Source organism: Hypanus sabinus, chromosome 30, assembly GCF_030144855.1.
Source record: "Hypanus sabinus isolate sHypSab1 chromosome 30, sHypSab1.hap1, whole genome shotgun sequence".
Classification (NCBI taxonomy): domain Eukaryota; kingdom Metazoa; phylum Chordata; class Chondrichthyes; order Myliobatiformes; family Dasyatidae; genus Hypanus; species Hypanus sabinus.
In genome coordinates, this window is record NC_082735.1 from 35,961,191 (window position 1) to 35,974,874 (window position 13,684).

A 13,684-nucleotide genomic window follows, 5' to 3' on the forward strand; every position below is an offset into this window, starting at 1 on the left:
TTCTGTAACTATTTTGTTTTACCAGTCAGGGTTGTTAGCCTTGAGCTGAACCCCTGAAGTTAGAGGGCCGGTCTGGCCTCTACTCTTAGACCTGTTTGGCATGGGTGACCCAATAGAGAAATTATGTTAATATAATTTTGAAGTTATGCTAAGATAATTTTGAGCAAGACTCTAAAGAATAATATAATTTCTATGGGTTTGAAACTCAGGGTGTTGCATATGAAGCAAATGTTGGGCAATACCAAAGCAAAATGAAGCTGCAGAGATGTGGTTTTCGAAAAAGAATGATGAAAATATTGTGTGGAAAGGAAGAGTAACAAATGTTGCGAAAAGTTGGAATAAGAAGAGAGCTGATATCATCAATCTGGAAATGGCAGCTGGAATTTCTGGGACACGTACTGAAGAAAGAGAAGCTTGAACATCTCACAGTTAACAGCACATGACGTACATGAGTTACGTCAAAGGAAAAGTTTTGAAGAGCTTATTAGAACTTATCAGATTAAAGACAGATGGAAGACCATGATTGTCCACTTTAAGCAACATGACACATAATGAATAAATTATGAAATCTGATTTAATATAATTGTGAAATATTCTGTAATTAATTATGTTAATAATGCAATCCATAAATTTTCTAAGCAATAAATGTATCACAACCTTTACTTTAAAACACTTTAGAGCTTCAATGTGTTTCAAGTTACAACACTGTTACAAATTGTAACAATAAACACAGAATGGAAGTCAGGAGCTCATTGTCAATAAACTGCTGGGTCACAATTAATTGTTTATAAAATGCTGCATAGTTTTCAGTGTGTGTAAGAATTTCCTGCTCATAGCAATGGTTGGTCTGCACAGCTGTAAAAAAAATTAGAGGGAACAATGTACATAATCTGTGTGATAGTCTGTTATTGCCAACACATTTGTCTAGGTGACTAATGTGCTTGTAAATTCTTTCCATGGTTTTAGAAGCATATTTTACAATGTAACTGAAATCCTTCCAGCTGTTAATTATGCACCATCACTACTGACAATGTAACCTACTATATGAGACAGTGTTAGACAACAAAGGATCTTGTATTTTATGAGCAAACTGTTGAATATATTCAATCCACTCCTCTTCTGGAATTGTATCAAATGAATTTGAGTCATTCTTTCTGGAAGTCAATAACTTGCCAGCAAGCATTAACCATTGACAGTTTGGGATGTATGCAGATATGTTACTGGCCAAAGTTCAATGGAACAATACTCTAGCAGGGAAGACAGTGGAACAACAATGGCAGGTATTTCTGGAAATAATGCAGAAGGTGCAGGATCGGTTCATTCCAAAGAGGAAGAAAGATCCTAAGGGGAATAAGGGACAGCTGTGGCTGATGAGGGAAGTAAAGGGCAGTATAAAAATAAAAGAGAAGAAGTATAATATAGCAAAGATGAGTGGGAAACCGGAGGACTGGGAAGCTTTTAAAGAGCAACAGAAGATAACAAAAAAAGGCAATACGCCAAGAAAAAATGAGGTACAAAGGTAAACTAGCCAAGAACATAAAGGAGGATAGTAAAAGCTTCTTTAGGTATGTGAATAGCAAAAAAATAGTTAAGACCAAAATTGGGCCATTGAAGACAGAAACGGGTGAATTTATTATGTGGAACAAGGAAATGGCAGACGAGTTGAACAAGTACTTTGGATCTGCCTTCACTAGGGAAGACACAAACAATCTCCCAGATGTAATAGTGGCCAAAGGAACTAGGGTAAAGGATGAACTGAAGGAAATTTATATTAGGCAAGAAATGGTGTTGGATAGACTGTTGAGTCTGAAGGCTGATAAGTCCCTGGGACCTGATGGTCTGCATCCCAGGGTACTTAAAGAGGAGGCTCTAGAAATCGTGGACTCATTGGTAATCATTTTCCAATGTTCTATAGATTCAGGAACAGTTCCTGCTGATTGGAGGGTGGCTGATGTTGTCCCACTTTTCAAGAAAGGAGGGAGAGAGAAAACATGGAATTATAAACCGGTTAGCCTGACGTCAGTGGTGGGAAAGAAGCTGGAGTCAATTATAAAAGAGGAAATTACGACATTTGGATAGCAGTAGAAGGATCAGTCCAAGTCAGCAAGGATTTATGAAGGGAAAATCATACTTGACTAATCTTCTGGAGTTTTTTGAGGATGTAACTATGAAAATGGACAAGGGAGAGCCAGTGGATGTAGTGTACCTGGACTTCCAGAAAGCTTTTGATAAAATCCCACATAGGAGATTAGTGGGCAAAATTATGGCACATGGTGTTGGGGGCAGAGTACTGACATGGATTGAAAATTGGCTGGCTGACAGGAAACAAAGAGTAGCGATTAACGGTTCCCTTTCAGAATGACAGGCTGTGACCAGTGGGGTACCGCAAGGCTCGGTGCTGGGACCGCAGCTGTTTACAATATACATTAATGATTTTGATGAAGGGATTAAAAGTAACATTAGCAAATTTGCTGATGACACAAAGCTGGGTGGCAGTGTGAAATGTCAGGAGGATGTTATGAGAATGCAGGGTGACTTGGACAGGTTGGGTGAGTGGGCAAATGTATGGCAGATGCAGTTTAATGTGGATAAATGTGAGGTTATCCACTTTGGTGGCAAGAACAGGAAGGCAGATTACTATCTAAATGGAGTCAAGTTAGGAAAAGGGGAAGTACAACAAGATCTAGGTGTTCTTGTACATCAGTCAATGAAAGCAAGCATGCAGTTACAGCAGGCAGTGAAGAAAGCTAATGGCATGCTGGTCTTTATAACATGAGGAATTGAGTATAGGAGTAAAGAGGTCCTTCTGCAGCTGTACAGGGCCCTGGTGAGACCCCACCTGGAGTATTGTGTGCAGTTTTGGTCTCCAAATTTGAGGAAGGACATTCTTGTTATTGAGGGAGTGCAGCGTAGGTTCACAGGGTTAATTCCTGGAATGGTGGGACTGTCATATGTTGAACAATTGGAGCGACTGGGCTTGTATACACTGGAATTTAGAAGGATGAGAGGGGATCTGATTGAAACATATAAGATTATTAAGGGATTGGACACGCTGGAGGCAGGAAGCATGTTCCCGCTGATGGGCGAGTCCAGAACTAGAGGCCGCAGTTTAAGAATAAGGGGTAGGCCATTTAGAACAGAGATGCGGAAAAACTTCTTCACCCAGAGAGTGGTGGATATGTGGAATGCTCTGCCCCAGAAGGCAGTGGAGGCCAAGTCTCTGGATGCATTCAAGAGAGAGTTAGATAAAGCTCTTATAGATAGCAGGGTCAAGGGATATAGAGAGAGGGCAGGAACGGGTTACTGATTGTGTATGATCAGCCACGATCACAGTGAATGGCGGTGCTGGCTAGAAGGACCGAATGGCCTACTCCTGCACCTTCTGTCTATTGTCTATTTATCCAATGCAATCCACGTGGTAACGCAATGGTTAGCAGATGCTATTACGCCTTGAGACGTCGGAGTTCAGAGTTCAATCCTGGTATCCTCTGTAAGGAGTCTTTGTATATCCTCCCCATGGAATGCACATGTTTCTCCCAGGTGGTCTGGGTTACTCCCACAGTCCTATAATGTGCTGGGTAGGTTAATTGGTCATTGCAAGTTGTTCGATAATTAGGGTAGAGTTAAATCATGATTGTCATGGTTGCTGGGGTACCATGACTCAAAGGGCTAGAAGGACCTATTTCACACTGTATCTGGAAACTAAATTAAACTAAACAGAACTTATCTACACAAGGTTAGAATGTCCGTTTGTTGGAACATCTATAGAACAAATTATACTCCGTGTCTGACCCTTTATTTACACCTAACATGCCAAGAAAGTATTGCAAGTAACAGTTCAGTGGAACCTCTACTCTGTACTTAAATCACTGCAGTCCCTGCTCTGGGAATGTTGCTGAATGTCCTTGGAGAGTGTGAATGAACAGTACAGAGGGAGTTTTTCACTCTGTCTAAAACATCCAATTCTTATCCTGAGATGTGAAATGGAAAGGTATAGAGGAAACATTACTCTATATAACTTTTTTATTTAAATTTCTTTCTTGTATTGAATCCATGCTGTTTCCAGCCTAGAAATAACTCAGGGTACAGAATAAAGGGGATTTGGTTCTAGTATCACCATATACCATCCCTGCCCTGGGAATGCAAAGTCTTGCAAAAGAAGCTTTGGAATTTGCTCAGCCTGAATTAGATGTCAGGCACAAGTGAGATTGCAACAAACACATTTTATTTTGCAGGGTAAATGCATTCCTTTAGAGAAGGCATTGCTGATTTAGGAGACAGTGAGTTCATATACTATTCATGTACTCTCCAAGAGCACCCGAGCTTTGCTGTGTTTTGGAGGTTTGAGTGCCTTGATGACCCAGAGAGCTATGTTGGATGGAGTCAGGATTTTATGCTTTGACTCTTGGTAGGGTCACCCAGGCTAAACTGGTCAAAGGGTAGAGGACAAACTAAGAATTTATATTTAAGACAAGGTTGGACAGATTTTTGCATAGTACAGGAACTAAAAGTTATGGGGAAAAGGCAAGTAGTTGGAGATGAGTCCATGGCCAGATCAGCTATGATCTTCTTGAATGGCGGGGCAGGATCGATGGGCCAGATGGCCGACTCCTGCTCCTATTATGTAAATGATCCACCGGCTCTCCAGGTTTGGGGATTCAGCTCAGGGCTAACAACCTTGACCTGTAAAACAAAATTGTTACAGAAACAGCAATGAAGAATTCTTCTTCATCTGAATGCGACAGCATTCCTGAGACTCCATCTCATGGAGGCTTGCATGACTGACAGAAGTGAAAACTGAGTGGAGGCTACTGACATGACGAAGGAAGCCCTGAACACCGCCAGAGAGGGAGGATGTTCATTGCTGCCCTAAGCGCCAGCGGCATAACGGGCAGTAAGAGTTCATATACAGATAGACTGATGAGCAGCAAGAAGGCCAAGACGTTAATGTCTTAGAGAAGGGCTCTACAGTCCTATGTAGGCCTAACAAGCTACATCAATAATCTTCAGATCTTACATTCAACGGTTAAATGTGGAGCAGTTAAGTGCAGTGCCTCTAAGGGTGAAAGCCATGGCCGTGTCCGAAAACACGGTAGGAGGGGTGGGATTGAAGTCCGATGTAGATGCCACTGTACCACTGGCTGGCTATATCTTAAACTAGAGAACGTACATACTCTTTACAGGCAGTGGGATGCGATACCCAATCACTGGTGCTGTAAAGTATTATACTAACCATTATGCTACCATGTTGTAACATGCCATAGTTGTACAGAATAGAAACAGGTCTACCGCTGAGTGATCCTATTCTAATCCCAATTGCGCGCATTAATTCTACATCTTGTTATGAATTTCCATATCCAGGTGCCTCCTCTGCGTTATTACTGTTCCAGCTTTCACCATCTCCTCTGGTAGCTCACTCCAGTTAGCAATTACTCTTTGTGTGATGAAGCTAGCCCTCTTTAAACCTCTTTCTGCTCACCTTAACCTGTTGCGATATTTGTTGTTTTGTGGCAGCAGTACGTTGAAATACATAATAATAAAACCCATAAATTACAATAAAATATATAGTTAAATTAAATAAATAGTGCAAAATAAGAAACAAAAAGTACTGAGGTAGTGTTACTAATACTAGAATATCTACAGATGCTGGAAATCCAAAGCAACACACACAAAATGCTGGAGGAACTTCGCAGGCAAGGCAGTGTCTATGGAAAAAAGACAATGGTTGATATTTCAGGCTGAGAACCTTCATCAGGAGAGTGTTACTGAGGTAGAGTTCATGAGTTCACTATCCATTCAGAAATTTGATGGCAGAGGAGAAGAAGCTGTTCCTGAAACATCGAGTGTGTGCCTGTACCTCCTTCTTGATGGTAGCAATGAGAAGAGGGCATGCCCTGGGTGATGGGAGTCCCTAATGATGGATACCACCTTTTGAAGATGTCCTGGATGTTTGGGAGGCTGGTGCCTCTGATGGAGCAGGCTGAGTTTACAACTAAATGCTGTATTTTCCAATCCTGTGCAATGGCCCCTCCACTCCAGAGGATGATGCAATTGGTTGGAATGCTCTGCACAGTGTCCCAGTAGAAATTTGCGAGTGTGTTTGGTGACAATCCAATTCTCCTCAAACACCTAATGAAATAGTGCTGCTGTCGTACACTCTTTGTAACTTCTGACAATGTTCCTATCCCATGAATGAACGATTAAAATGATGAATGAACAACTGATATCCAGCTTTAGCTGTGACAGCCCATCAGACGAACAGTGCACCCAGGATTAACGCTGCTAAAGATGGTCATTCAAGTTGTGAATCATCCCCTTGCTTTGCACTGTCGTGACTTGAAGTGAATAAAGTCCTAAGGTGAATTTTAATGTAGATCTGAGGCACTTGGTGAAGAGTTAACATTTCACGTGTAACCTTTTCATTAATCTTTGCCATGGTAGCATAGTAGTTAGCATGACAGTATTACTGCTCGGGGCGTCAGAGTTCAGAGTTCAGTTCTGACATCACCTGTAAGGAGTCTCTGTACATCCTCCCCATGGAATGTGTGGGTTTCCTCCGGGTGCTCCGGTTTCCGCCCACACTTCAAAGACGTACCAGTTAGTAGGTTAATTGTTCATTTTAAATTGTCCTGTGTTTAGTTTAGGATTAAATCAGGAGTTGCTGGGTGGTGTGGCTTGGAGGGCTGTACCTCTAAATAAATAAATACAATGAACTCCCCACTTGAAACGCAATCCCACAAGCACCATTCAGAAAGATGCAAAGTAATAGTCCTCATACCATCAGCACAAAGGCAGACTAATGTTCACAGGGCACGAGATCTCGTGTTGCTAATGGAATAAAAGGACAACAGTTATTTTTAGCTACTTGGTCTCTGGCTATCCAATAGCTGTAACTGTCAATTAATACGTGAAACCCAGAGGCCTTGTGCTCAGCGTTATGTCTGTGCTGTTCAGCGTGGGATGTTATTCATCAGTCGATCTGCAGACATCATGCCATCAGGTTTCCACCAAAGTGAGTCATCTTGGTCTCAGTAATCATCAGCTGTCACCAGCATTGACATCTGAGAGTGACTGATTTCCTCTCAGGACGATTGCTTTGAGCATTTGGTGTCAGAAGTGAAGGCTACTACTGTGAATTAAAACTACCTGTCAGCACACGGAGAATCAGATCCTCTGAGCAGATAGCAGTCCCTTTATCACCGGCACCAGCACCAGCCTACCCGCCATCGAGGAAATATATACAGAAAGGTGCCGGAAAGTAGCCAGTAACATCATGAAAGATCCCACCCACCGTGCTCATGGACTGTTTGTCCCACTCTCATCAGGGAGGAGGCGATGTAACATCCACACTAGGACCACCAGGTACAAAAACAGCTTTTTTCCCCAAGCTGTTCACCACCTCCCACCCATTAACTCCACCACTACTTTTGTGATGTTTTTTGTTGTGTTGCATCGGATCTGGAATAACAATTATTTTGTTCTCCTCACACTCATGTATGGGAAACGACATTGAACAATCTTGAATTTTTACTCGACATCAGTCCAGTTTTGCTTTGACATCAGCATGTCAAATAACGAACATTACTGATAATGATCACTGAGATGAATTGAATATGCCTGGACTCTTTTGATTTTATGTTTCATATTCTGTATTTCTCACTCTTTTTTTTGGTTGGTGTGTGTGTGTGTGTGTGTGTGTGTGTGTGTGTGTGTGTGTGTGTGTGTGTGTGTGTGTGTGTGTGTGTGTGTGTGTGTGTGTGTGTGTGTGTGTGTGTGTGTGTGTGTGTGTGCGCGTGCTCATACATACTTTGATAATAATGTACTTTGAATCACTGAATATAACAAAATTAAGAGAAAACTCTACCGCATACTTTACCAACTGAAGAGGTGTCTGTCGATTTGTAATTCCATTTGTAATGGAAGCACAGTTTGTAAGTTGGAGAGTTGCAGAAAATGAAATTATTTCATAAAATATTTCTCTGTGTCTTTGCAAAAGAGATAAATATGAACACATATATAGGGGAGAGCATCACAAAACTAACCTTATGTGTTCTCTGCTCTAAATGAAGTCTTATATCTGCCATGAATTATCTCTACACTAAGTACTGTACTAGGTACATGAATGAGGCCCTCCATTGGTTGGGGTTACCATGGATACTGTGTCCCTGCAGTTTCCGTGATAACCAGGTTTGGAAAGCCAGGGCAATACGATTTGGAAAGCAAGCAACTGCCCACGAGCAGCTCCTCCTCTCCATGCGGCTGATAAATCCAAAGAAACAGCAAAGATCGACACAATTTGGCATCAGCGGTGTCACAGGAGTTGCCAGTCAGCATAGTTCCCCTCAAGTTTAATTGTCATTCAACCATACATGAACACTCATGAACACAGCCAAACGAAACTGCATTACTCCGAGGTCAGGGAGCAAAACGTAGTACCAACAGTCACACACAGCACAAAGCACACACAAGATACCAAACACACTCACGCAATAAAAGAATCTAAAACTTGTGCCAACAGAACCCGTCTCACGCTGAGCAGTAACTGGGGGGTGGGGGCTTCATCGACTCCAGCTTGAACATTGCACCACACTGCCCCCAGTACAGCACACTTGTTGTACTGCCTACCCCTGACGACTCCATGCCAGAGCCCAGTCCTTGCACGTACAAGACAACGAGCCTATATAGGGTGGGAGTTTAGAATATGCAACCACACAAAATGTACATGGATTTAGTCCAGATCCCACAGCCCATCAAAATCTTCAGTCGAGCACAATGGAGCTTGTCTTCTACGCAGTGAATGCTGGAGGGGCAGCAGCAACTCCCTCCCGGATGCTGCACTACGCTGCCCCTGGTGGGGCGCACCATCTCACTGCCTCCCTCCCCGTGGCTGTAACGCAGGTGACCCCATGGCTTGGGGCCCTGACTCCACTGAGTGCCGCCAAGGTCTGCAGCCAAGCACAACGGAGCACATCTTCCACTGAGCGAAACACCGGGAGGGCAGCACTGACCGTGCCCTGGATGCCACGCCACTCCCGTAGGAGTGCACCGGCTCCGCTGCCTCTTTCCTGGCCGCTGCAAACAGACGACACCCTGGCTTGAGGCCTTCTCCGCACTGCAGCCCTGCTCTCAGCAATAACTCAATGAACTGAACTTGCGGCAAAACAGATTAACAATGTTCAAAAGGGTCTTGCGATCACAAGAAGAACGACTGAGAGGGCCACTCGCTATTTGACTGTGAGCCTCCATTGGCTCAGGCAGCAGCATGTTGCACAGCCCCTACATTTTCTCTGCCGGCGGGCAACTCGCTGATGGTGTAGCCCTGAAGTACTTTAAGTTCTTAATGTACAGCACGATCTTGTGATGATTAGAAATTTGCTTACATAGGACAGTCGCACCTTTTTTTGACACTGTGGAAGCCGCTACAACCAAACACACCATCATCTTACTGGAAGAACATTGGACTTCAGCTCTGGAGCTTTACTCGCGGTTTACTCCCAAAACCTTCTCCAGGAGTGGGCATAACCGCAAGGCAGCAGAGCTTTGAGATCAAACTTCTCTTTCTCTTTGATGAGCTGCCAATCATGGCTGACAAGCCCCACCTGCCCGAAGCAACTGGTCTTAAGGTGCCAGTAACCCGCCTTTGCCTCTTCTCCTGTCAGTAGAAATGACTCTGCTGGGTTTGCCCCTTCGCCTCTCAGTGGAACGGCTCCCTTTCTTAGTAGCTAAACCGCATGGAGTTGGAGTTGGTTGTCTGAGGTTATTTGAGATGCACGCCATTGTGGGCATTTAATAGGTAGTGGGAGCTTATCCCCACTAGCTCTGCCCCTCACCCTACCACAACCTGAAGTAACGCTTGTATTAATTTAACAGCTAAAAAGTGGAAAACTGGTGAAATATGTTATGCTGTTTCATTAGAGAATTGGATAAAATTTTATATTGTATTTGATTAGATCTAGCTCATCATCATCATTATTGTTGCGTGCCGTGTCATATGATATAGGCGATCGTGGTTTTCCACGACCATGAATGTTCTTGGTAAATTTTCTGCAGAAGTGGTTTGCCACTGCCTTCTTCTAGGCAGTGTTTTTACAAGGTGGGGGACCCCAGCCCATATCAACACTCTTCAGAGATAGTCTGCCCCTCATCAGTAGTCACATAACCAGGACTTGTGATATCCAGCAGAGGTCACCAACCTATTTTGCACCACGGACTGGTTTAGTATTGACAATATTCTTGCGGACTGGCCGACGGGGTGTTAAACACGACCGGAATACAGCGATACGTGAAGGGGGCTCCTTATGTCCAGTCTATTCCGCAATTTAGTTTACGTGGCTATCAGCACTAGCTTCTGTCCTGCTTGCTCATGTTTTTTCCACTCAAAAAACTCAACGGGTTTGTCTTTAAGTGCAGGGTGCTTGGACTCAATGTATTGAAGCATTTTTGAGGGCTTCATTGCCTCATTAGACAGCCTCCGGGCCTGAACTCCAGCTTCCCGCCCGCCCGTCGCCAGATGCCTAGGCCAGGTGCGGCAGGTCGTGGATGGGGTGAGAGGACAAGGTAAGGGCCGGAGGTCCTCATGGCAGTCGCTGTCCAGAGAGAGCAACCGACCGAGCGAGGAGTGCGACAGGGCGCGCACCCCCCCCCTCCCCGTAGGCAGGTAGGATCTATCGGCCAACAAAAGTTTGGCTCGAGCGATGACTTTCAGTAGATCGCAGCGAGGTAGCCGCTCTGCTACTTACGAAACCCTGAGCCCGAGTTAGGTCGTCTGTGAATATTTTAGCACCGGGTTCCCCACAAACATTCGGTGTGGTAAACAGATTTAGAGGCGGCGCCCACCTGTCCGCACTCCAGGCCGGTAGCAACGGCACTTCCCGCCGGCCACGCGAGGCCAACCAGTGACCCCTGGCGTGGGGGTGTCACTGCGTTTAGGCGACTGATGACCTCGCGTGTGTTCAAGTTCAACAGTGGGCGTGACAGGGAATGAGGAAAGGTGCAGCTGACTTATATCGTTTCCTCGCGGCGCGGTAGCATATGCTCTGTGGCCCGGTGGTTGGGGACCACTGATATACACCAACTGCTCGTGCTCCTTCCCTGCTCCCATGGAGTGCTTTACACCTCCTTTGGCAGAGACTGCATCATCCCTGCCACTCAGATAGGATATACAGTTGATCAAACGGCGGGGTTTAAGGAGCATCGAAAAGAGTATGGTTCGGTTAGGGTTTAAGAACGATGCATATGTTATGCAACAGTTACAGTTAGCTGCTTTGCATCTTGTTTTTGTATTGACATACAACACAGAAAAGGCCCTAGCAGGCCTTTGAGCCACACCACTCAGCAATCCCCCAATTTAATCCGAGCCTAATCACAGGAAAAGTTATAATGACCAACAGGTAATTCTTTGGACTGTGGGAGGAAACCAGAGCACCCGGAGGAAACCCACGTGGTTACGGGGAGAATATGCAAACTCCTGACTGGTAGTGGCAGGAATTGAATCCGGGCTGCCTATACAGTAAACCATTGTGCTAACCACTACACTACTGTGCCGCCCCCATGCTGACAGTTCTAAAAGCACTCAGCATGCTGCCTGACCTATTTTTGTCACCACTAATCGATCAGTTAATACCTGACACCAAGAAGCCATATGATAATGGGGATGTGCAAAGTCTCAGAATTGGAGCAATGACGAATTTATATTTTAAGCATCATTCTTCGCTCCACAAAGTTCTATGATTCTATGTACCTAAATGCTGCAAGTTTCTGACATTGCACATTACAAGTGATATTAGTTGCATTGGGTAGGTAGAAGTCTCGAGATTTCCTAGTCACACCCTTGCAAAAAGTGCTGTCAGCCATTACCCGGAACTTCTAGAGTTCCGTCATTCTGTTTAGAATTCCAAGAAACAATTTTTCAAGTACAGAAGTTGTTCAAAGAAATGTTACCTTATTTCTTAGAAAGGCTAGGAGAGCATTGCTTCCATTCCCATGGAACAGGGGCCCCTTTATCGCACTTGATCAGGAGGGAGGAGAGAAACGGTCATCGATGAGAGAAGGGAGAGAGGTGCGAGTCGAGATGGTGTTGATCACAGTAGCGTCTGGGCGACTTGATAGTGTAACACTATTACGGCACTGGCAATTACCATTCGGGGTTGATTTCCCGACACTGTCGGTAAGGAGTTTGTGTGCTCTTCCTGTGACCGCGTGGGTTTTCTCCATCTACTCTGGTTTCCTCCCACACTCCACAGATGTACAGATAGAGTGTGTGAAGTGTGGCACGCTATGTTGGTGCTGGAAGCCTGGTGACACTTGCAGGCTGCCCAGCACAGTCCTCGCTGATTTGATTTGATGCAAACAATGCACTTCACTGTATGCTTTGATGTACATATGACAAATAAATCTAATCTTCTTTGAAGGCAGGCTGCACAGCACCTGCGATGGAGCTGGAAGGTTCCAAAGGCAAGTATACACCAACCTTGGGGCCTATGAAATGTGAAATAATCAAAAACAACTAAGTTACAATCTTATAATGTGTTGGCCTCAGGACATTCCAAAATAACCAACAAAGGAAATTTACTATTAAGGTACATATATGCCACCATATACAACCTTGAGATTGCTGGCATACTCAATAATTCCAATACCCAGAGCAGAATCCGTGAAAAGCTGGACAACCAGTGTGCAAAGGTCTGTGCCAAAAGCATGGCGACACTTGTGGGCTGCCCCCAGTGCAGATCATTAACACAGCGATGCATTTCACAGTGAGATTCGATGCACATGTGACAAAGAGAGCTAATTTTAAAAAAATGCACACAAGCCCTAATCCTAAACAACAGGTCGACAACAGAGGTAGAAGAGCGTTAAAGAAAATGTATCATCTGTTGGCTAAGCCCCCTGATCAATCTTTCCCACTGCAATGTTGTGACTCCTCTCCCATAAACGTTCTACAGGAGGGGAGCTAACCCTCAGAACTAACATGAAATGACAATTCCATTTCATGACCGAGGTGGCAGAGCTGCACTATGCAGGTGACACTTGCACATCAAGACATGGGCTTTCAGGGTGGGGCCCTGTGCACGACCCAATTCCTCACCAATGTTGGTGACTGAAGCATTGCGGGAGATTGAAACATCGAGCGAACAGGCGGTGTGTACAGCTGGCAGAGGCCCCTGCACACTTTCTCTCTTGGTGAGTGAGAGTCTGTTGGCCCTCGGGTGGGGGAACAAAGTCAAGCCAGATTATACCATTGAAACACTGAGCTGTTGGTCTCCCCTCTCAGTGTCACAGGACTAATCTCTCTCTCTCTCTCCCCCTCTCCTTTGTGAGAGAGAGAATGCCTACCTGAGATGTCTGTGTTGGGATAGGCAGTAGTTTTTGATTATGGTCTTTTTGGGGGCTTTTCTGTTGCTTTCGTGGTGGGTGCTGGGGAAGGGTTCACGCTTTTGCTGGAGCATGTGGATGATTTTGCTGCTGCCTGTACGTGGGACAGGGGAGGAGGGATTTGGGGTTCTAACATTTTCTGTCATTCATTCTTTGTTTTTCTGTTTCATGGACATCTGTGAAGAGTAAGAATCTCAGGGTGTACACTGTATTCATTCTCTAATACTAAATTGAATCATTGAACTATTGAAGGTTCAGCTATACGCATGCCTACAGCTAAACAAAATATTGTTCCTTTGGGTCAAAGGTG